Genomic DNA, 26,359 nt, shown 5'->3' with positions numbered 1-26,359 from the left:
TTAGTGTTACTTTTACCGCAAGGATTGTCTGGACGCGACACTCGATTCTTGTGTATTACGATATTTTAAAAAATATTGACTCGAATCGTAAATAAATTCTGTTTTACTTAATAAACCGAATTCTTATATATTTGATATACATTCATTATTATTTAATTTTAATTTTCGAGTGACGAACAGATGGAATAATTTTTTCCCGAGTTATTCTAGTCGCTTCTTTTTTTTAAATTTTTTGCATACATCTGCTGTAATTTTTTTTTGGTTTAATCAAAGAAATTATGGTCTTTAGAAGTGGTTCAATTGAATCTACAGCAAAACTTATTTACGAACCAATCCAATAAATGCGTAGCACGCGGGTTGATACACATTCATTATTTAATTTTAATTTTCGAGTGACGAACAGATGGAATAATTTTTTCCCGAGTTATTCTAGTCGTTTCTTTTTTTTTACATTTTTTGCATACATCTGCTATAATTTTTTTTTGTTTAATCAAAGAAATTATGGTCTTTAGAAGTGGTTCAATTGAATCTACAGCAAAACTTATTTACGAATCAATCCAATAAATGCGTAGCACGTGGGTTGATACACATTCATTATTTAATTTTAATTTTCGAGTGACGAACAGATGGATTAATTTTTTCCCGAGTTATTCTAGTCGCTTTTTTTTTTTTACATTTTTTGCATACATCTGCTATAATTTTTTTTTGGTTTAATCAAAGAAATTATGGTCTTTAGAAGTGGTTCAATTGAATCTACAGCAAAACTTATTTACGAATCAATTCAATAAATGCGTAGCACGCGGGTTTGACAGTCACTCGTTATTATGACATCGTAATACTAATGAAATTAAACGAATAAAATGAAGACAATCAAGATTCCCGTATAACGAGATTTGGAATTTGCCCGATTAATAAACTGGTGTTGGCGATATAAATTTCCGAGATCCATCGACCGGTTCCATAAAACGTTCTGCTAAACTGACAGCGCCGGCCGCGCGTTTTATCGGCCGGATTCGCAAATGGGTTACTCTCCGCGGGTGCATTGATGAAACAACCAATTATTTTCCTCGATGCTCCCCCGAGACAATTGAGTTTACACGACCGATCATATTTTCGTTCCCCGTTCGCGGGAATGATAAGCTTTTTAACAGATTTGTCAACTGGACTCATGTAAAATCATCCGTCCGACGATAATTCCACTATTGTGAGAGTTCATCAGCGAAATGCATCTCGTTTATATTAACCGGTAAACGCGGTTTCCGAATATACCATATTGTTTTTACTTTTGCTTTTAATTAGCTGCGCTCGGGAGGGCTCAAGTATCTCAATGGTTTCAGCCAACTTTTGTGCTGTTGAAAATCCGGATAAATCCCTCTGTTATATATATTTGCATAATACATTAGCGCGATGTATAGTCCGATTCAGTAAAATGACTTATTCTTTGTTAATATTAAAAGTCAACAGTCAGGATAAAATAAAACCTCTTAACTCGTGAAAAAAATTCATCCTTCGAGATTTATGCTTTTTTTTTTTTTTTTTAAATACTTAACATTGATTTTATTTGCTTCTACGACAGTGCTTTTCGATTTATATCCTCGCATCTCCCATATATACAAATGTATAAAAGATACAGTTAAATAAAATATCTGTAAACAAAAGTTCGAGTTAAACACACCGGCTGCAGCATTAAGAGAACACAGCAGAAATATACATCTGTTATGTATCACTTTAAATCTTACTTCGGTGATATAAGTTTGAGTTCTCGCGGCACAATTGAAAGCACCTGGCGAAAAGAAACTTGAAACTCGTAACAATTTTACTTTTCGGAAGGACGTACAAAGGGAATAAATAAAAGTCTCGACGGTCTGAATCATGAAATCTCGCTTGCGGTTTGATTTACACTAAGATTGAGACAAGACTCCCTAAATAATCCTCAAAGACTCCATCTTCTAACTCAAAATTTCATTCTCTACGTGTAAAGATGATATAAGAAACAATACAAAGAACAATCGGAAAGAAATGATTTGTAAAATCGAAATCATAATCAAAATAGGTAAAATTCTTCTCTCGACCGTACTGGCAAATATTATTTATTCAATCACAACGTTTCAACCCTTCTTCGAGTCCTTATCAAGTGATCTAGATATACCTTAAAATTATAATTTTATTTTTATTTTTACAACTATGTTTCGCTTCTTTTTCTTTTTATCATTTTGTAATATTGTTAGTAAAGTAATTTTTTTTTTTATTGTTTAAATGTTTTTGTTTATTGAATAAATAATATTTGCCAGTACGGTCGAGACAAGAATTTTACCTTTTTTAAATTCTGTCTGACGATTCTCAAACATCTACGTTCTTATTCAAAATCAAAATATCGACATCAGCTTGTCCGATTTATTCGCACTAAGGGATCTACGACGCGAAAAATGAACGTCAACGTCCGGCATTAATCATATGTCGCGAGGATATCAAAAAAAATCGAGGATGACAAAAAACGCTGATCGAACTTTCGGTCGTAACTTTAATCGATCGTAATGAATGCTCGCCGTTCGTTCGACGGTAGCCGGAGGCGCACGCCGCCCGCATTCAGAAACTTCAGAAGCTCCTCCGTCGTTAACGGAGTTTCGCCTTAACGACTGGCCGCTCCGATAAATTTCAATCCGTTCTCCCCTGAAAGCACCTCCCGTCGCCTCGACGATTCCTTCCAGCATTGGCGAACAAGAACGCGCGCGGCGCCTTCCAAGACCCTGGGATGCGCTGTGCAAATATGACCCAAGTTGACCCCGGGACGAAGAACTCCGGCAGAAAGCACTCGCACGGACCCTCCTAAGCACCCCCGGACGCAAGCACAGCCACCGCCGAGTTTGTCTTTGGTATTAACGGGTTTTGGTATATAGAGGCTCAAGGGTTGCGCGCGCGCGCGCGCGCGTTCACCACGCAGAGCTTTAGTGCCATAAATTCCCGAGACTCCCCGCCCGTTAATATCGCCCGCGGGAAAGCGGTTTACGGAAACCATCTAAACCTGCCCACCCCTTTGTTGTATTTACTCCGTATTTACTCCTTTTTCCGGTACCGAGAGGGAACGCGTGTGTGTATGTGTGCGGGATCGGCTCGAAAGATATCGCGCGCTGCTGGGTAGATAGGTAGGTGGATCCCGTGCACGAACCGGGCAAATAGTATTAAATCTCGACGGCGACGTGTGCACCCTCTCCATACTTTATTTTATCGCACTTTCGGACGCTATGACGGAGGCCTGACGAACAGCCCGCATAGCGGACACCGGTGATCGATCTAGCGACGACACGGAGTGAATTAGTGGGTGTGTGTGTCTCTCCTCGGTTTTAAATCTATCCCTCGACATTAAAGTAACATAGAAATACAACGGTATGATGAAAGGGAAGCGACGCTTCGTCAAAACGAATTTTTATGCACATTAAAATCAATCCATTTAATGTTTGTGAACAAAGAAGGGCTGTAAGAGCTATAATAAACAAATTGCAGTTGTCAGATAATCTTAATAAAATTCATTTAAAACAAGAAAATAAATACATAAGCAATAAACATTTATGTGTAGATGATATTAATAAAATATATTTTAAAAAGAGAAAATAAATATATAAGAAATAAAATAATTATGCGAATATATGTCGCATAATTGTTTTATTTCTTATATATTTATTTTCTTTTTTTAAAATATATTTTATTAATATCATCTACACATAAATGTTTATTGCTTATGTATTTATTTTCTTGTTTTAAATGAATTTTATTATGATTATCTGACAACTGCAATTTGTTTATTATAGCTCTTACAACCCTTCTTTGTTCACAAACATTAAGTTTAATAGAGCTTATTACTATTTTTATTCAATCCATTTAGGTTGAAATAAATTTCTAGATTTTTCAGAATTAATGTTTTAGATACTATATAATCGCGATATATGTATATTTTTTAAAAATTCGAGATAATTATATTATATTAGTTCTAGAATCTATTAGCAGGAGCACGTTCGTGCAGCGAAACTCTCATATAAAAACTTTACACTTCTTTCGGTAGTGTCACGAACGTTAGTTATGTTGCTCAGTAGTTAAGTCCGGCTTTGGTCAGACCATTCCAGCGCCTTTAAGACGCGAGCCGCGTGTATTATCTCGCGGCAAGGTCGTAAACTGAAAGGAAAATCGTCGTTTGAGAGCGAGCTTTTCACGACGCCCGGTGAGAAGAATAAACTTTGCTAAGAATGCGTTAAGTTACCGACGATGTAACGTCGCAGCTGCTCTCTTTCTCTCGCTTTCTATTCGATGTAATTGCCGTGTGTAAATTCGCGCGCGCACACACGACCCGAAATACAATTTTACCGATTTTGTATTTACTTGCAGCCTTAATTAACAGCCGCCACTCGTCGTTGTATCGAGCAAAGCCTCTTTGGGAATCGGGAAATAGCAGTGGAAGCGCAAACACGGTTTGTAAATACATTTTAAACCGGAAATTGAAAGGAAAAGCGATACAATGGCTGTGATATTGTAGAAAATTTCTTGATACTAGCGAAAAGCCAAAATAACAAATAATCTCGTCCTTTGATATACATAATAATCAAAATAATGAATAAAATAGCGTATAAATAGAAGAAAATGAGGTGAATTTTCTTTGTTCCGAATCGAATTAAATTCTCTCCGATTTTTCAACGCAATCTTCAAACATCGCTGTAACAACGTATAAAGTATCACGCGATACAATATCAAGAATGTTGTTACAATATGCACAAACATTTGCTAAAGCATGTAAGTTGCAAAAATAGTACAGTTCAAACCGGATAACGGAGGGAAAATTGCCACTTGGTAACGACTGAAGAACACTTGTTGAACTATCGGAAACTCTCGTGACCTTCCACTCGACGAAAACCAGAAAAGGGCTGACCATCCTTTACGGTTGCGAACGTTCGAGTATCAAGACCCTTCAAAAATAGGTCGCTCTTAAATGCAAAAATAACCCCTCTTCGATGAAATCGATGTACTCCCGACATTGCAAGTTTACGTCAGAGTGTTTATCCATCCGTGGCCGAGTGAGAGAAAGAGAGACAGAAAGGGAGCGAGAGAGACGAGAAGATTCAATTACCTCCACGCAACAAATTGCAAAATGGTATAGCGTAAATTGAGGTAGGAGCAACGTGCCGGGCATTAAAGTCGGTCTCTCGATTATTTCGAAAAGCCTGCAAAACCGTATTTCAGTGAGCTGACGAACGGTAAAAAAGTAATTTTTTTTGCAACGATATTCAATTATGAAAATTTGATAACCATCGATTGGGAAAAGCAAGGCGATTGTAGCGGCCGGAATAAAAAGCTGCAAAATGTAGAAAATTTGATTGGTCGTAAAAATGGTTCTTCTACCTTGTTCTAATTCGCTTTGCGCGACCTTTTCGCGTAATTCTATTATATTTTGTGTAAAAAAAAAAAAAATTTCTCTAGTTAATAATTACTTCATCAATTATTTACTTTAAAACATGCGCGACGAACTCTTGTAAAATTATTAAAACGTCGACGAAAAGTGTGGCTGTAATATTTTTATAAGAAAACCGTGTGACAAATTTTTCATTAAATCGCAAAGACTCGTCGAATTTTTTTTTCCCCAAAATAAAGATTTAGATATACCGAAAGGGTTAATATTTTTCGACACAATAGCTCGGAGTATATACCATATATTCTACATACATACGGAGAGCGGAATTGCGTTTTCGACGTCCGCTCTATTCGTCGCCTCTGGGCGACAAAGCAGCCGCGGAATAATAAAGATTTCGCGCATTTGATGTTTCAATTTGTCTCGGGGACTTGCGAACGGACGATCTTATCTTCGTTGTTAAGCGACGACGACGCGTCAAGTACGGGAGCATAAATTGCGCGAAATGAAAGGTGAGCGAAACCGGGAAGCTTAATATCGCTCGCGAGGAAGCCGTTTACGAAGGCAAACCGAGCTCTCGAGCCGTTCTCTATTACTCTCTCTTGCTCTCGTGTTCGTACTTCTCCCTATCGTCGCCATATAGGCTTTCCATATTCGTGTTCTATGTTTAAAGTGCCGTTTACAAGTCGCGTTTTCCCGATGCGGTGGTGGCTCTGAAACGCAACGCTGTGAAAATCCAGGGACAAATGTAACGAACGGCCGTCGCGATCCGTCAAAGCGTAAAGAAACTTTACTGCTACTCGTTTTGACGGAATTATTTGAACCTCTGTGTTGTTAATTGTTAACTGGAAAACGTTATTATTGTGTGGGTGTTGAGAGTGCTTTCAAGTGCACGACGCTGTACACCGAAAAAATTCCATTTTCGAAATAAGAGAACTGCATATTATAAAATTTCTCTCAAGCATTTTAGATATTCTGAAGCGTTTTCAGAATATTCTCCAGCATTAAAACTAGTTTTAATAACAATTTTTATTAATAAAAAAACATGTTCTCTTTATGCGAACCCTCATGTGGCATTACATGATCATATTGTTGCAGTAATGTATATTACTTAATAATTTTAATAAGAGAGATAACTGAAAAAAAAAGATTTAAAAGAAGTGTTTATAAATAATGCAGCCTGTATATTGATCTATATATAATACTATATAACTATGCTTTCTTTATGATTTTTCTGCTGTAAAATAATATATTTTTTTATTAATGTAAGAATTAATTCCATTTTATCTACATTTTTATAAATTAGGAATATGATATATATCTTATACTTTAATCTTTAAAGAATTTCTCCCCTAAAATAAGAGGATTCTTTTAGCACCTATTTTGAGACGAAATATTCTCAAAATAGAAAATTCTTAAAATGAGAATACAATTTTTTCAGTAGTATGATTAAAGTTAAAAATGCGTGAAATATTTTCATATTTATATAACAATGTATCTATATAACAGTATCAACACTCATTCTGCTTTTACATTTTTGATGAAAAACTCACTCTATAACTTTTACTTCATTATTTAATCATGTCGTTTGTAATTCTTGAAGCAGATATTTATTTTATATCAATCGTAGACACTCTATATACATAATATATCGACCGATTTGTCGACGCGTAGAACGATATCGTCAAATCACTGATATCGAATGCGATTTAAAGTTTATCTTAAACCTTTTTTAAATTAGTCGACTGAAAATTATATAGAGTTGAAAAATAATTTATATTTACGTAGGTTTCTACAAATATTATTCGCGCGTTCAATATCCATGTATTATCGTTATACGGCGCAACGTCGTATGCACATGCGAGGATGTATGCATTTCAGCTTAATTTCATCTGCGGCATAGCAATTGAAAGCTCTCGGCGAATCGCCCGTCGGCCATAAACTTCCATTTCCGCGTTTCATTCGGCCTCGTTTACAAGTGAAAGTACGCAGTACGTGTATCCCTGACGGGATAGAAATTCGGCGTGCAATCGTGCGGAAGAAAGGAAAACCGAAATTTCGTGAAAAATTTTTTCGTCGTCCGCGCGATAAAAAAAAAAAAAATGCTTACCATCATTTGCCACTCTGTGAGAAATTGCTGAAAATACGATTTTTTTATGATTTAGTCATGCATATACATCTGTATAATCGACGTTATTTCATTCCTTCGTTAATGTAGTTTCGGCAGAGAATTTCCATATACCGAATAATCTCTTTTTATAATCATAACAAAGAACCAATGTAATCTAATTGTTAAAACTTCAAGATCCAGAAAAGTTACAGAAAAACTTTGGTCGTGGAAAAAAAAATAAATAAAAGGAAAGCGTATATAAAATAAACTTGATAATGAATGCAATTTTCTGTTTGTAAGGAAACGTACTTTGAAAAGTAATAACACGATTACCTTGGACGCAATCAGAGTGAAATTTTTAGCGATTTTTCTTTTCTCTCTCTCTCTCTCTCTCTCTCTCTCTTACCAAACTTTTTCGTCGGCCCAGTTTTTCGTCACGAGATAACGCTGGTAGGGTATGTTGTACGCACACACACACACACGCACACATGCATATAACGCAACAGTGCACACGTTGCTCGTTAGGAGAAAAATATTTTTTGCAGATTTCATCGATTTTCCTGTATGTGCAGTCGCGGAAAATAGTACACTGTGAGTTATATATATATATATATATATATATGGTACGCGCGACTTATCGAGATGACGTCGTGTAATGTCCGGTTTCCGAGGGCGAGGCCAGCGATAATCCGGCTATCAAATTTCGTTTTGCACGGGAATTACCGAAAACGCATACGAGCGTAATAGGTTCGCATCAACGTGTTGAGATAGTTCCTATGATCTGGTCGTTGCCGTTGTACCATGATATAATGATGTCATCAACTACGCGGACACACAGTATCCGTTTAATCTCAGTCACAGCGAAAACAGTTTATGCTATTAGGGATACGAAATGTGTACACGTATGTATGTACGCACTTAATCGCGGTATATTCCATTTTCGCTCGTTGGAATTAGCCGAAAAGGAGATTCAAATGCGTTAACCGAAGACCCAAATACGTCCGGATTACCTGAAGCGATTAAAACTGAAGCCGTGACTATTCTCGAGAGTGGTATTATACACGTATTACAGAGAGAGAAGTTGACCGCGTATCTCCCTCTTTCTCGGTTTTCTGCACGGTTTACGCACAGTTATGAGTATATTGCGTAACACCAGACGTACGTAATATATAATATGAAATCATACACGATTATATCGCCTAATGTATGTAGCGAACCGCGTCCACGCGGCTAAAACGTATACTCCTCCATTACGTGATGCGGGATTACAAAGTTTTAACTAGCGAAACTAGTCCAAAGCTCTTCGAAACGCAGCTTTAATTTTCTAGTACGTTAAAGAGGATTAGCCACGATACCATGCAATACATACTCTCTCAGTGATTGTATTTCATAAATTCTTTTTAATTATCGACGTGCATGAGAGATTTATTTTACATGAAAGTGTATTCACTTTATTTATAGATGTATATAATAAATGTAAATATAAAAGAAACATACACATTTGTGTAATTTGTTATTTTACAGCGAAATGTTATGTAATCTGAAAAATTATTTTTCATATCATTTCTCGAGAGTTGTGTATTACAAAATGTCCAAGTACGGAAATGTTACATTTTCATGTTTTTATAGAATAAGTGCTAGCGCAACGAGATTATTGCATCCTCGAAAATTCTTCGAGTCTCGCGAAAACGGTACGAGATAACAAGTTTAACGAGTGAAATACTCCAAAGAGTAGTGCAGCGGAAAATAACATATAGAACGCGACTTTTATCCTGTGCGGGTATTCTTATGGGAGAAAGCATACTTGAGAGTTCTCTGCTGGAATATTGAAACGTTTGCGTCTCTGTTCATCACAGTGCGAATTATCTTTGGCAAACATGATAAGCATTACTAAATTACCTTGCAAACATTTTCGTAGTTCTTTAAATGTTTATTAGCAATATTTTTCTTGGAGAGTGTTTTCTTTTGATATATCATTATGTACATAAATTTCAAAAATTTATTCACTTCCAACTTTACGAATTTTCCTATAATATCCTATATAATGTATCTATTTAAAGAGTTTGTCCATTCCGTTAAATAACCATATCTGCGTCCAAATCCAATAATACAGCTTATCTCCTTGCACCTAATCAAATTTTGACAACACATTAAAAACAATGATTCGAAAAATGATTAAGTACAAAGGTGTATTCTCGAAAAAAAGCAACGCGATTGTATCTGTCCGATTCGGTGACGAGTAACGCTATCGTGTCGCCAGCTCTGTAATACGGATATATAATTTGTCAAGACTGTTTCTACGACCTCCTCGCTGTCGCGCCATGACGTAATGACGCCATCAAATTCTGCGCGGACGTAAATTCATCGGTAAAGTTCGCGCTTAATTTCGCACTATGGGATGGCAGTTTGTCGGAACGTACGACTGTACCGGCACCCTGTAGATTTCCATTTCTGTCCCGTCGCGCGTCCTCGTGTTCAATTCGTTTTAGATTTGTCCGCAGCACGAATTTTCCGGAGAATCAACAAACGCGGAAATGAATATATAGATAGACGAACGCTTTTTTTTTTAAATTCTGTGTGGCGAACTCCTCGTAGCACAAAAATAATAAACTAATATAAGACGACAAGAATGAAGTAAGACGAGGAAGAAAAATTAAAAAAAAAAAAAAAGTATACATAAAGATGTTGAGCGAAGAAAGACACTACAGTAAATACAGATGACACATAACGCGATAGATATACATGAAAAATAAACTGAAATACACAAACACGTAGATTCGGAGTCACAATCGTATTCCTCAGTGTAATGTGGTCGTTCGAATGTAAATAATGAAGTAAACAAAATGTTGATACTGTCGCGCTGTCGGTGGTAAATGATGAAAATCAGTCTTGTCAATGTTGTCATCTATACATCCGCGCTGTAAATACCTCTGGTCACTCATTGTGTAACGTTACGCGCGAATGCTCTTGCCGAACGTGTATATGTGTGGGTCCGGGAAGAGAACGTGATCGCGCATCATTAACGTTAAAGCCGGACGGCGTGCAACTTTGTCGCCGGCAGTTCCACTGATGATGTAAAGGCGCCATCAAGTATGCGAGCGTAAATTCGCCAGGCGAAGTTCTCGGTCGATATCGCCCGTGGGCGTCGAGACTTACGTCGCCTGTTCATTTTTGATTCATCACTGGTCGTAACACACAGTGGGGAACAAAGTTTTGCGAGCCCAGGCTTGGAAACGCCACGGTGTAATCGGGACCGAAAATCCCGGCGTAACGACCGCGAGAGGAATTCCCCCGATAGAGGGATTGAATCGCGCCAACCTTCTCTCTCGCTTCTGCGAGAGTCGTAATTTCCAAATCATTTGTAGCCGATGTTCCAATCCGTCTCATCCTCTTCCCTCTTTCTCGCTCCATCTCTCTCCGTCATATTACCAATCGGAACCGTTCAGCTGTGAAACGCGGTAGAACGACAGATCCGTTGCGTTTCCGACGATGTAATCGCCAACGCAGTTTACGGTGTTTCCGGCACCCGTCACGCTCGATGCCATATAATGAGGCCATCAAGCACGCGCATAAATTCGGCTCGAGTTCGCGCGCTTAATGCCTCATCCCGTACGGACGAGGACGAGCAGCGGTAACAGTTCGCTGTGGCGAGAACAGCACGCCCGGACACGGAGTTTGGTCCGTCCGTTCTCGTACTCTCCGTTTCGTTTCATCTCGTTCCGCAGACAGGATTCATGCCTGGAGCGAGTCCGCAACTACCGGAGAATAGTCTAGGACGGAAATCCCAAATACAGGCTTTGGCCACGTAGCCGGGACGAAAAGGAGCTATCCTGAAGCTTTGTTAGGAAAGTCTGGGAGCGCGAGCAAACGTACGCCCGTATATATCCGGGACATACGCAACGGATATACTATGTGTGTATTGAGAGATATACCTGCAGTCTTGCGGTCTCGCGGGACTTCTCGTCGTTTGTTCGCCGACCGATATCTGATGGCACGTTGGCTGTTGGAACCGTCCTGGATTTGCCACTGATTCGACGAGACAGAGCCGGGAATAAGGGAAGAGAATTGGCCTGTCGTAGAGGAGTCGGGAGACTTTGATCACGAGTGAGACCGAGATTGTCCTTCGCGAATGGGAAAACTGACGTCGTATGAAGCCGGATACCGAGATAAAGGAAGAAGAGACGGGAAGAAAGAATATAACTGCGTATCCCGATAATTCGATCAATGAAAAGTTTACGAGTTTTTATATATACGAGGATTTATTAAGGGTTTCGATAAATGTGAAGGAAACGATGAGATATCGATGCTTTCGAGATCTCTCGCGTGAATCTTTAAAGATCAGTAATGTCGTTGAAGCAGATATTGCGTCACTCAGGCTTTGTCTGCGCCCAATAGCTCCAATATCGGATTTGTGTCACGTTAAAACTCCGTCGAAAATTCATAGCACGTATACTCGTCAATTAATAGTTACTCGACGGCGCGACACAGAACTGCACTTTCTAGACGTTTATATCGAAGCCATAACTTCAACAGATTCCCAAAGAGAGTATCAAAGCTTTAATCAAGTAAATATCTCGCTAGCTCGCAATATTATTCATGCGCGACAAATTTAATATTGTTGCCTGAATCTCTCGAATAATGAAACTGAATAATCTACTTTATAAAACTATTTTCTCAAAGCAAATAAAACATATAATTTCACAAGATTAAATATAATAAAAATTAGATATGTAAAATTTATCAATATATTTATTATATTTGAAAAAAGTGTGTGGTTTTATTTTATTGCGCATGAGAAAATCAGCCCCACAGAAATGAAATATACTTTTTACGATAATGCGCGATGAAAGAATAAAAGCTGTAGTACGATTTTTAAATTCATACACCGTTAAACAATGCTTCTTGGGCATCTTTCTCTGACAATGAGAAGAACAAAAAAATAATAAAAAATCACCTTAGTTGCGCAACAAATAGTATTTGGTTCGGGTAACTTTACGCCTACAAGTGTGCTTCAAAGAGACAACGTATCAACTCGAAATTTCCACGTAAATTTCTCAGATAGATGCGCTATCACTGGCGTGAATGTCTACAGCGACTGTCGCGTAGATAGGAGGTACGTGATAGATAGTGGATACAGGATACAATATATGAGAGAATTACGTCTGGAGAATTACGATATTGTTGGGCAAGTATCGCGCATAAAATCTATGGCTCGTGTTTGCTCGGTTGGAGACTCTTGATTATATTCTGAGCTTAAGCAGAGTAATTTTATCGAGTGATAAGCTTTTTATCGTAAGACTGTCGATTTATTAGTTTCACCCAATGATATACTCCGATTAAAAAGTTTTACTAACTTTAGAACATACATATGAGAAAAAAATTATATTCTTATTTTAGTATCAGATGTGTCTAATTTGCAAATATATATACGTAGACAAAGTAGAATTTATTTTTATATTAATAAAAGAGTTATTTTATAACGGATAAAGAAATATAAAAAATTGAGAATGATGTTATTCGCTCAAGTCTTGTTTATTAACTTTAACCATTCACTAACAAACACGGCACTGAATTCTAAATTGCAATACTAATCATATACGTTCCTGCAACCCTAGGGTCACAAAATGTCATTTTTAGCTTTAAAGGAGAAACACTCAAGAATATCTGCTAAGGAGGATTTTATCAATCCTCTTACTTTGAGAATATAATTTTTTTGGTGTATTAATCTTCCAAATTATGAGATAACAAAGAACATTATTTTGGACACCCGCTTAATTTTATCCTTAATTGACACTATGCGGAAATATCTGAAAAATCTAAGCTTCAAATCCCCTAAAAATGATCATTCACCCCTGAATACGTATCCATTGAGACAAGACGCCGGCCGTTATGCGGCACTATACCGGAGTCTTTTATTGCGACGGTGAAGGATGCGGACTTAGCTTAACGGAGTGTTCCCTTCCGCCGTTGGAGGGAGATCTAGCGCCTCTCCTATGGCGTTTTCTTCTCACTTTCCCCTTTTCATTTTCCGGCGCTTGAGAGTCTGCCTCTTTTCCCACGGTTGTGCCAACAAAGAAAATGCGGTAATCTGCAAACGACTCCTCCGGCTTATATCTAACGAGGCGGCGCATTAGTCGGTGGCCGGTGATCTGTATACGCGGATATTGCGAGCGATGCGGCTTTATTTACGGCGCCGGGAAACCGCACTCTGCCCCGTCCGGGAGTGCGCATGATGTTCGCGGGAGTGCCGTTGCCACTTAAACGCCCCGCGGACGTATTTCTTCTCGAGTAGCTCGTAATTTCGCGCGCCGCTGCGACGAGAGCTCGGTCGGGAGGATATCTCTCTCGAGGTATATCGCGACATTATTCTATATTTGTTTTATGAGCCTCGAGGGACAGCGCGACGTCTACCTCACGTCCTAGTATTCCAAGAAAATCATCTCGAGGTATACGCGATATCGATGCGCGTCGCGTTATATTGCCGTTTCATCAATATTTAATTTCAGTCAATCTCCTTTGCGGAAAAATCTCGACGAAACAATGATTTTCGAGGTACAAACGATTGAAAAGAGATTTGTTTCATTCATTTTTATGTATATATGTATTTAAAAATTGTCTGTTTAAATCGAACTATTAGTGGTTTTTGCATCGAGATTCATTCAACGGCATCTTATTAGTCAACTGTATATATGATAATGAAAATTCCATTTTTTTTTGCGTACATGATAAAATAAGCATATTAAATGTGCTGGGCAAAAATCATATTTAATACACAAAATGTTTGAAATTACATTTTAAATATTAATTTAAAACATAATTATAAATATTACGTGAATTAAATGAAAATAATTTTTACATATTTTCATATAAATTTATATAAAAATAAAAATACAAATTAAATAATCACTTTAACTTATGTTTCTTCATATTTAATAAAACTTGTTTTTTTTTTTTTTTAATATTAAAAAATTATGTTAAATATAAAATATTGTATTAAATATAAAATATAATGTATTTATATTTAAAACATAATAACACATGTTATATAAAATTTTCGAAATATTTACGGATCAATATTGCTGCGTGACATCGATCTGTAGATAGACCTTTATATCTCTCTTCCTCTCGCTCACACAAAATTCTCATTTATCGATTTCACCGAAATTCCACCGTCGCGTCGCTGTAGATGACGCACAGTTATCGCATAAAAAGGTATAGAAGCGGAAGCGCTTTTCCTGCGTCCGCAATTTTTTCATTTTATATGGTTCGCCGATCGACGCGTTGATGACATTCGCGTATACCTTGCCTGTTCCCACTTTTGTCAGTCATATCCACCGAATATTCGGAAATCCGATTTGACGGCCCGATTACTCAGTCCGAAATCAATCCTGAATCCTCCATCCTAATTGCGTGATTTGTGTATTCGGGAATCAAAAATGTTAACACGATCGGTCGAAAAACTAATGATCGGTTATCAGCTGTTTTCAGTCTCTCAGGGTGAACTAGTCTCTCAAAAAATAGTGTAAAAAATAATCGTACGGAACGAAGTTGCGCGACAGCGAGCGCAACTTTTCCCGCTATTTCAGGTTTTATCGTATAAACGGAGACGCTTAGCATCAGTTCGGAGCTTTGGGGAGCTGTTCTGTTGCTGTACTGTCGGAATTTATCCGACGAGGTAAACTAAATCGCGTAGGTGCCGCCTAATAGTTCGTAGGTACTCGCCGGCACGTACACCCTCGTTGGGATTCTCCCTCTCTTCCGCTTCGCTTACCGAATCGTTTAAAGTAATTGTACTACGTTATGCAACAGCGAACCGACTGACGTCGTTTTAGTTCCTGAGAAAAATTGGATTGTCACCTGAAAAATATATATATTTATAATCGCGAAAATCAAGTTGGTCTCGGTGTGAGGTCTTTTAAATTTATCACAAACTATTTATCACGTCAAATATCACAAAAATATACTTTTTGTCCCAGATTTCTATAAACTGTTTTCATAATTTGCGTATTAAATATAATTTTGACAAAATATTACGCACTTAAATTAGAATTCAAAACTTGGAAATCTGAAAGAGAGATGTTTGTTCAGATTTTTAAATTTGCTTTTAAAATATTGAATCTTTCGAAATGAAAAATGTAATACAAATATGACTCAGAGATTATTTCCTAAAATTAATTTAAAACCGTCATAATATTAAAGACGAGAGTTAGCATAAGAGAAACAAATGATTTTCCGTAGAACCGTTTTATCAGCCACGTTATTCCGCGCTTCCGTATGAGATTTGTCAACCGCAACTTCAACTGCGAAGATCCGTGCACTGCATACACGTCAGATATGTTCGGAAACCGTGTGTCGTAATCATTACGCGTATTGAGTCGCGATGTATGCATCGCGAAGCCGAGGGAGGAAGCCTCGGGATTCCGGTCCATTAATATCGACGTAACCGATTGATGTGTCTGACAATCTGACGGAGAATGTTACGTACATGAAAATGGAAACGTTTTGCTACGAGTTTAGGGAGGGTGTTCGCTCCCTTAGAACGTCACGTTGGCGCCCGAAATTTACGATGAAAAGAACTCTTTTCCTACGCGCGGGAGCGCTCAATGGAGTTGTAAGGAGGTTACGACAGTAGTAAACTTGGATCAATTCCCGTTTCGTTGTTCCCCGTGTGTGACGATGCAAAGAGCGTACATAGGAGTTACGAGAGTATACGAACGAGAGTTACCAACTTCGATCCCTTTGGGCCGCTAAATCGAACGGAACAGCGAGTATAAGCGAGTTTTGCGCCAGAGGTAATAAGCGATTGGTAAATGAGCCATCTCTCATATTGCGAGGCATAATATAAGATATGGAATAGTTTACATAATAGTTTATATGTATAATATCGCAATCTCTCAATTAGTTGTATAGCTAATTGGGAAGGTGCCTGGAGGTCACCGGTACACGATTGAACAATCAGAGAATTCTAATGTTTAATTAGCGATCAATTAGCAACGTCGGATCCCGTTTTAGCCAACAATAAGTGGTTCGATTCGTTCGTTTTTTTTTTTTTTTTTTTTTTTTTCATGTCAAATTTCGCTGGCAATCGTACTATCGTTAAAGTACGACGTTATCCAAAGTACTTGACGGTATATTTCTGACACAAATTCTGCAAAATTTGTCGTAAACCATAAATCCCGCCGAATGCCGCTCGTCGTCCCGACGCGTTCTGCAAACAGGAACTTGGAATTTCTAGTAGATCGACGGTTGAATCTAAAGTTTCTTTACATTCGAGCGCGCGAAAGCGCTATTTTAAGACACGTACGTGCCAGAGAAAACGCCCCGCCACTTTCAGACCTCACGAAGACCGCCGGCAGGCTCCCAGAGCTCGGTGACTACATCGTCCTCGTGAAAACGAATAAAGGCGCCTTTCGTTAAATGTTCCTTTCCGCTTAGAAACGGATTTTCTCGCGATAGGCAGCTCCGATAAACAGATCGATCGCGCCTTGAGTATGGAATCCCGGGAATCTCCATCGCCCCGAAAGTTCGGATTCAAATGTAAGGAAGAAAAAAGGGAAGACGCATTTTATTCTATCCAACCACGTTGTCGATCTACAGGCATCGGGGTGATTTATTCGTGTTTACCTGCCCGCACGCTCGAAACTTTACGCGATATATATACGCATATATATATATGCAACGGCAAAAGGGCCAAGTGTGTGCAGATGGGAGATGTATACGTCGATTCGACATGATGCATCGCGGTTTTATGCGTGACGATAAACGACCGCGTCGCGTCTGGTTCTTGTCGCGAGTAGAGATTATCTGTAACGCCTGAACACAGCGGTTTTATCAGTATCCACTATCGTCTCTCGAGAGCGCTTTCTTCACGCTGTAGTAGAGCATTATTGTGATAAGTTTAAGCTAGGAACTTAACAACTTAAATATAACTTTTTATACATTTGTGTAAAACATAACAAAATGATATATTCTTGGAGCAAAAGAGCTATTATATACTATAAAATTTTTCTTAACAGATATTCTTAGGTGTTTCTTAAGAGGAACATCTTCTAAAACTAAGAAACAACAACGGATATACATGATTGGCTAAAGAATGGCTAAATGAATAAATGGCTTAAAAAAGAACGATTTAAGAGAAGTGTCTACATAAGTAGGTATAACGTAATCTAATGTAGGATCTAAATCTCGCGTGTCATGCTCGATACTAAATTTATAAATTCGACATGCACTAACTATGAAATGGTTCTAGAATATTAAAATCTTGTTTTATTTTATAATTTTCAGAGAACAAAAGCAGATGAAAATTTATATGTATCTTTTAGTTATACTTTATAAAATTAAAATTGTTATTGTAATAAAAATTTTAGTTTAAATTGTAATAAAAAATATATAATATAAAAGTAACAAAATATAAAAACGTACAGTAAAAAGTACACTTTTGATGTGAAAGTCCCATTTTTCATCTATATTTTTATAAATGAGAAATATCTAATATTAATATTTAGAAGATTACTTTCAGCTTAAAGTAAGAGGATTTTTTTCACCTATTTTAGATCTACAGGATATTCTAAAAAAAGGGAAATTCTTAAAAGGAAAATAACATTTTTTATTTAAAAGATTATCAGTCGCTTTGTTACCGATGTTATGTAGTATTTAACAGTTTTATGCGAACACTGCGTTACGCTGTCGCAGTTTTTAAACGGATTACATTGCGCTTGTTTTCGCGATCGTATCACCATTCGCCAAAGTTTTTACAAATTTACGGGTCGATGAGTGCAATGTTAATGACATTCCCATTAGCAGTTCCCAGCCCTTGAAATGGCTCAAGTTAATACAACGACTTAAGTTTGTTCGATAATTACGTTCGTACGTGACAACATATCGAGTTGGCTAAAGGAGTTTCTCCAAGAGATCAAGAGCTTGATATCGGAGAACTTCTTAAAAGACTGAGGCAACAACTCTCAAAAAAGACGGTATCACCTCGTTGTAAATTTCATTTTTCACGGAACATCAAGACAATCGATACGGAGTGTCACCCTGGGAAAATCGACAATGTGCCAGAGACGAGGCAGTTTGTCTTCTTTTGAGAGGAACTCGACGAGCGGAAACTCGCGTCAACCGTGAACGAAGAAGGTGTTCCGGCAGTTGTGTCATCAACATTCGCATCAGCTTTGCGAAACTGCATGCTTTACTGTATCCTACCTAACGCCTTCTTCGCACAGAGCACGGCGTAAGTTTGTTTGATAATTATATTCGTACATCTTTGACGAAAAACGGAGAGAGAGAGCACGAGATGTGTACATTGTGCTAAGCAAGCTCCGTACAATAAAGACAAATAAATGCCATGCTCGTTATGCTACTGTTTTCATAAACCTCGAATACGTCAATCAATTTTTATAAAAAAAATTTTTTAAGAACATTAATAAATAAGTATAAATATTTGGAAGTTTTATGTATTTATGAAATTAAATTATACACATGATGATTTGTATACAATGATCAATTTCAGGAATGAATTTTGCACAATAAAAAAGCAATAAAAGAAAGTTCAAATATGAATTCGATTTATGTAATATATATTTCGAAGTTGTATTCGAGCAATTTGTATTTGTTTATTTTCACAAAAAGTGTTTTAAATAACTATTATTTGAATGCACACATTTGCTAACATTTCGAATATTGATTTTCTTATTTCTTTTCCTGTAGAACTGTTTGCTAGTATACATATATTATACATATATATGGTGTTCCCTTGATGCAAATATTCAAAAAATTGGATGCGTTTTTTTCTCAGGAAAAATTAATTTTTATATGTATATCTTATACATATAAATATATAAAAATACATTTTTCCCAAGAAAGGAGTGCATCCAATTTTCCGAATTTTGTGTCGAGAAAAGATTAATTTATTGTCAGAATTGGTCAGAGAAATGAAATATCGATGCGGCCATTTAAAATTCTTTGTCATGATCGAATGATTTCTCATAGGAACCATGTCTGAATTAGCAAGTCTGACTTAGCGATTACTCAACGCGAAAAGGGGAACAGAAACTGTAGGGACAAAGTCAATGCGTAGTCCGCAGCTGCAGGCAGGCATTGCATGGAACTGACGGGCGACGAAAGCGAATTACGGGAACCACGGATGGTTTCCGTATACATTCGCGTCAGCGACGCTTCGACAACTCGCGCGATCCGACTCCGAGCGATATAAATGGGCGCCGACAATCACGGAGGGAGGAAAAAGCGGGAGAATTGCATTCCTATACATAGGAATATGATATAACAGCGCTACACGCCACGAGTATAACCAGCGACACCTACGCGAAACGAAATAACAGCTGCGGGAAAGCGTGACAACAAGTAGAACTTTAGCTGTCATAAAGTAGCTTCTGATTACATACACTAATGAAGTTTCGCACGTGTCTCGAATACTCGTCTCGCGCGTTAATCGCGGAATACGTGAATCATCTAATTGGATCATACAATTGTGTGTAACGAGAGAGAATTTCAAGATTATACTTACGGCAAATATATAATGAGAAAAGTTATCGCATAAATGACGATAACTTTTTCGACAAATCTTTATAATTCGAATTCGCTGTCAACTCGTGAGAGTTAATGTAGACTTTGGTTTTTTTTTTTTGCTTTAGTAATTCAGACGTAACATCGAGATGTATACAGCGAATGATAAAAGACCTACTTATAGAGTCATATTTTTAGCGACACTTGGTCACCAGCGACGAGAAGCTGGCTTCTTTTCCTCTCTTAGCCCTCGCTTTTTATGTCTCGGCGTCTTACTCTCGCGCGGGACATAATTGTCGTAGAACAAATGAACCAGCGTTTTTTCTCGCTCTACCTCGCCTCGTAAGGAATTAAAAATTTCAGTCGCCCGACCTGACGTTCTGTCGCCCGACAAATTGCCACCGCGACGAACGTGACGGCTCGTACCAAATGCGCCTCTAGTGCGACAAGAAAGGAAAGAGAAGAAAGAAAGAGAAAACAGACATTTCCGCTAAACGAGACCTTTGATAGAATTTGAAAGGAGGAATTTCGAAATTTAAGAACAATCTTTATCGAATTTTAAATATTTCGCGACACTATCCTCAATGCACCGGCATACTGGAAAAAAATTGTATTTTCGTAATACTCAATCGACAATCGCACGAATTGATTTTGTTATATTATTTTTTTAAGAGAAAGGAAAACCTTTTTTTTAATTATAACGGAAGACCTTTCTAAATATTCTCAACATTTTGATAAAAGCGCGTTTTAATCTGACGTGAATTAAATTAATGGATGGCTACAAACTACAAAGTAATTTTTCGATCGATTAATGCGAAAATTGCTGATCCTCAGGACTAACTTGAACACGTTATGCAAATGCGGCTCAAATGTCACATAATATTTTCATGATGCGGATTCAGTCGACCGCGCAACTAGCTGCCTGTACGTACAAAGTTGTAATATTGGTTAAACGAGTTTGTGCGTCATCCGCTGCTTTCCACCAACTGTCCGCAAAATCTGCAAATAAATTCCCTGACGCCTTCATGTTCGCAAAAGCGAAAGAATCGCGCTAAATCTCACGATGCAATTAATGTGTCTCTGCGGCCATTCCAGGTCTATGCAACGTTTACGATATCGATCAAGGAACTTTATGGGCGATAATATATAAATTTAAATTTTTAATTAGATTTCCTAAATTATAGTCTCGAACAGCGTCTGCGATCGATTTTGTTATCGCAGAGTTATGTGCGCGAGATGCAATATTTTTGATAATCGGTTACTGCAACAGAGAATTCTGTCACAACCACACACCGTCGATTATCACGTCAATTATGGATTAAACGCAGACTCGCGTTATCATAAATGCAACCCGGGGGCCGATCCAATTAATGTTGATCGCACAACGTTTTCGCAAGCGTGCATCATCTCTCCCTTTTATTATCTCCAATTTCGAACGTATCAAACGGCACACAGAATATTCCATTTATTTGACACCGATATTTCACGTCGAGCAATTTTCCCAGGATTGTATAAAACTAAACTTTTCGCGCCGCGATGCAGCTATTTATCACGATCGCGTAAAATATATCGCTGTCTTCCATATAAAAAAAAAATTATATACATATACATGATCAGAATTTAGAAAATCACGTGCACTCTCGTTGATGAACAAATAATGCAGAAACAATATTCGACAAAATTCTTCTGTAATTCGTGCACAGAAATTGCAGAAATGCTGAATTTGCCGCATATTACGCATATGCATTTGCAACTTTTTGGGTTATTAAATTCCAGGGAAACAGAGAAAAATGTATTTCTATTTTTTCATCAATTTTTTTACTATAGCAAAATTATCTTTTAAAAGATTGGTTATCGCGCAATACTTATTATTCTCATTAACGATTACGAGAAAGTAGAGTCTGTAATTATCGTTATTGATAATACTTTTATAATAATCGTAATGAAACATTTGCGGATTTCGCGAATCGCAAACTTTTGAATGATTAATTATCTTATGCTTTTACGTTTGCGCGCTCGCAACGAATCGAAGTCGTTTAATTCACGCGCATTCGACGTCGACCGAATAGTCGATCGATGAGATCTTTTTTTCCCATTCGAGGCTTAAGTCTTAATCCATAGATAAGCTTCGCGTATACGTATGGAGACATACATTCGCGTATATATATATTCACCGGCATACATTTGAATTTCCGCGAGTACGCCCGGGTTTGGCGTCCGTTTCGAATAAAAAAAGAGGCCGAGCCTAAATTGATGGAAACGCTCCGAAGCTGTTAATGGACTGTTTAATTTTAACGTTCGTAGCTTTACATTGCAATATATCGTCCCGCGATACAGTCCCATCGTCCTTAAATTCTCGATTCCCGCTTTTTCATTTGAAACGATTGCGGATATTTTTTTTAACGTCGTATTTGTTTGCCTTTATTTTGTTCTATTGCGTTAAATTTAAATCAATTTTTGCAGAGTTCAAAAATCTTACCTTATAGGAAGCGTGCAGCGTAATGCGGCGTATTAATCCAGAATCTGCAATAGAAACATGGAAAATATTAATAAATGCAATGAATATTACACAAGACAATTAACTATGTTAAATAAATGATAATTATTGGATAATCCAAATGCTTTCAGGTATTGTAATTGATACAAATTAACGTTAATTATTATATATATATAGAAATTATTTTCATTTGCTAATATTATTAAAGCAGCATATAATCATTGAAATAATAAATGAAATTCTCTCCAAAGCTAGAATTGGCAAAAAAGGATATTTATTTTGATTGTGATTCTCTAGTTGTAATTCATAAAGGTATAAACACAATTATAATAAACACAATTATTATTATATTATATATAATATCGTTAAGTGCAAAAATGGCCAGACAAAGAAAATAACTCGACATAAAGTGGCATGCATTTTATTTAATTTTTATATGATAAATATCTATTTTACACCAAATTATGCAAAAATTTTAATTTATTCGGTTAATACAAAAAGTAATGAAGCATAGTAGAAGAATATTATTTGCATTTCACGAACGTTAATAATATCCTGCGAATACTATGAATAAATCAAGAAAGATATTTTACAATTAAAATTACTAGTTATATTTACCTCAATTTTTACGCGCTATCGATCAATTAACGATACTCAATTACCTTTCTGGCTATAATCATCATTTCGGTATAATTTATACGCGAATAACCGGCGCGACAAATTTCGCGCGTTCAAAGTATGGGTACAAAGTGTCGTACAAACGCGTAAATTCAGGCTGTTGACAAAATTACGGCACGCTCGTATATATATCACCGGAATTTGTAAAAGGATTTTCATTCATCAAGATCCTTTTCTTCCGCGACCGCGGGCACAGGTCGACGAATGGACAAAAGGGGTGGAAATATTAATTTATGACCAGGACGAAATTATGCACGCCACTAAATCAGGACCACCGCTCTTTTGTTCGAAAATTCCGGTCCTGGTCCTGGCGCCTTCAACTGGTAAACCGCCACCACCGTCGAGGAAAGCATCCATCGTCCTTCGCACAGGAGGCCACACCGTCGCCTCCCTCTTACACCCCCTTGAATCCCTCCAGCCGACATTTAGGCTGATTTCAGCACCCGCCAGTAATCGACTGTCGACAGGTTCACGTTAAGATTTCGCGCGCGCGCGTCAGAGACAGCAATTTCGAGCGAATCCCGGCTCATTCGCCGAAACTTTGACACCTAACCCAGAAATCAAGATATATATATATATATATATATATATATATATATATATGTATGTATCGCGCCTGAACAAGAGAGATCGGAAAGCAGAAAAGCGTGAAGAAGAAAAATCACTTATGTCACGAGGATGGGAAATTTTGGCGGGTCCCCATTTCGGATGTATATAATTTTTCACGTTCGGATGAATCGCTCCACCAAAAATGGCATTTTTTTTTTTATGTAAATCCTCTCATTCATATACGGCGAAATGATAAATATGGTATTTCCGAGCGAAGAAAAATATTTTCTACCGACCGCAAGATATATTTTTCAGGATCATTCTCTCCATTTTGAATTTGACGTATTGTTAATGGTATTATATAGAGACGCGACTCTGTCTGGAATATGTTTCTTCCCTTTTCCCGCACATCTGGTCCTATCAGTTTACAACACTATTGCAAGATTTACTAGGTAGAGGTGTACGTTCGAGAGGGGATTCTGGCATTAACTATTCTAATCTACGTTGTAATTTATCGCCGCGGTACGTGTCCGCGACGTTAACTCCTGGTGAAGTATCAGCGTGTTTACAATATCGTGCGCACCTAACTTGCAGCGTAATCGCGAGTATCGTACATTAGATTGACGGAAGAAATTTGACACACGCGCACGATAAGTTGTACCGAGTAACGAGCATTCTTTCTCGTCGGAGATTTCCAATCATTTTATGTAAATTTACGGCCGGCAGACAAGCGTCTTTTAATGGCACCGGGTATCGCCATTATCGAATACACAGCGGATCGTTAAGCTCCCCGAGCCGTAAAGAAGATTATATTTCAGCCAGTTAATCTAGTTAGCTCGTATATAAATTGCACAGAGTTTTATCCGACAATAGTGCCAATGAATATACATACACATCTGTACATCTTATTTCAAGCTCTATGTATTGCACGATATATATAATTTTTCGTTCGTATCGATTTTTCAATAAATAGCATTCACATATGGTTCATATTAAAATTCACGGTCATAGTTTAATATCAATCACACGAGTATATTACAATATACGTTCGAATCTCTACGTAATTAGAGGACTAATTATAAGAACAACCCGATCTCGTCCATATTCGCGTCCGATTCTCTCCTTAGTAACGTGTTAAGTCAGGTATTATTCCGGCAAAGCCGCATAAATCCCTTCCCGGAATACATTACGGTCGGTTGTAATGCGGTGAGGCGGGAATAATGCGATTTGCATAGAATAATTCCAGCGCAATATGCACTCGTTCGGTAGTATCGTCCCTCCTCGACTCGCGTCGCGTTTTTTGCCGGCGCGGCGCAGTAGAAAAAGACGCTATGTAGGACGACGGAGACCTCCGGGTTAAGCGGGAATCTCGCGAGGCGAGATATAAGCATCGTACATCGTGCGCGATGTAGACACACGCGCGCGCGCGCGCGCGCACACACACACACACACACACCGGTGTGTGTGTGTCGGTAATGTATTCGATGACACAAGAAGCACGTCGTTCTATCCGAGAATAATTGTCCTCCCTTCTCTCAAAACCCTGGCAATATCTTTTATTTATGAGCTCTCCACTCTCTCCGGAGCTCGCGCGAGTTCGCTGCACTTCTGTGATCCGTTGTTTTTATCCGACATCGATCCGCCTTGGATTCCCATACACCCGCTATCCGCCTCCGGAATTTACCGCCGCTTCTTCGTAGCGAACGTGAAAATTGTTTGCGAGTTTCAACATTAGAGATTTCTTGCTTTGCCCCGGGAACGAATTTCCGCGGGAGAACAAATTTCTGTCTCCCCACGATCCTCTCCCGGGGTAAACGTTTAGCATAAATAAAGTCCTTGATTTCCACGCGACGTTTATGTTAAATAATGACATAAATAATAACGAATAATATTTCCCGCCACTTTGAAAAGTATTTATTGCGTTGTAAATTATTGTGTCTCTGATATGTGTGAAAGAGAAAGAATTTTTCTATCAATTTTTACGAGAAAGGGCATTTTTTTTCTCGTTTAATTGTAATATATTCTCGTGTCTCCCGCGCATCAGTATCCAAAAAAAAAATTACACGCGCATTAAATGGATGATGTTATTAGGGTTTATTGTTACAGCAACCAAAGAACGTCAAAATGAATATTAATGATACTCATTGCCAGTAAAGTGATAGACCGATAGAAGCCGTTGCGAAATTTCATGTATGGTTATTGTCCAAAATCGTGTTATCAAGAGTAATCGAAATACGATACTCTGTAGAGTGTAATGTAAAACACAAAAAGCTATTACGCAAACATTAAATATACATAATAAATGCAGCAGTAATCTTCGACGTGTATCATAATACTACGTATGCTTGTTTTCATTTTTTTTTTTAATAACAAGAAGATGAGTAAAGCAAGTGAAATTTTTGTAAAATATTAATCGTCGTTCAACGCGTCCGGATAATTTTGTAAGGGACGTTAAAATGTTTTCATATACATACACGTCCGTGTTTCGAGCAGTTTCGAGTTTGCGCGTTTCAATCAGCAATTTTATATTTGCGTGGGGCGCGTCCTACAATTTACTCGTCATCCCGCAATATTCCAAACGAACGACAGGGAATTCTATTATGGTACATTG

General features: G+C 37.7%; 1 protein-coding gene across 4 annotated transcripts in view; it reads right to left on the bottom strand.

Annotated features, from left to right (window-relative positions):
* The window catches only part of NLG-5 (neuroligin 5), a 220,342-nt gene that overhangs the window by 104,056 nt on the left and 89,927 nt on the right, over nt 1–26,359 (bottom strand). For all 4 annotated transcript variants that reach the window (XM_085481105.1, XM_029311968.2, XM_029311969.2 and 1 more), the window contains one exon: nt 22,504–22,547. The gene's annotated coding sequence lies outside the window, so the exon portion shown is untranslated. The remainder of the gene's footprint in view (nt 1–22,503; nt 22,548–26,359) is intronic.

The sequence above is a fragment of the Nylanderia fulva genome, unplaced genomic scaffold (assembly GCF_048542155.1).
Source record: "Nylanderia fulva isolate GAGA-0341 unplaced genomic scaffold, ASM4854215v1 Scaffold17, whole genome shotgun sequence".
Classification (NCBI taxonomy): Eukaryota; Metazoa; Arthropoda; class Insecta; order Hymenoptera; family Formicidae; genus Nylanderia; species Nylanderia fulva.
This window is presented reverse-complemented; position numbering and strand designations above follow the sequence as displayed.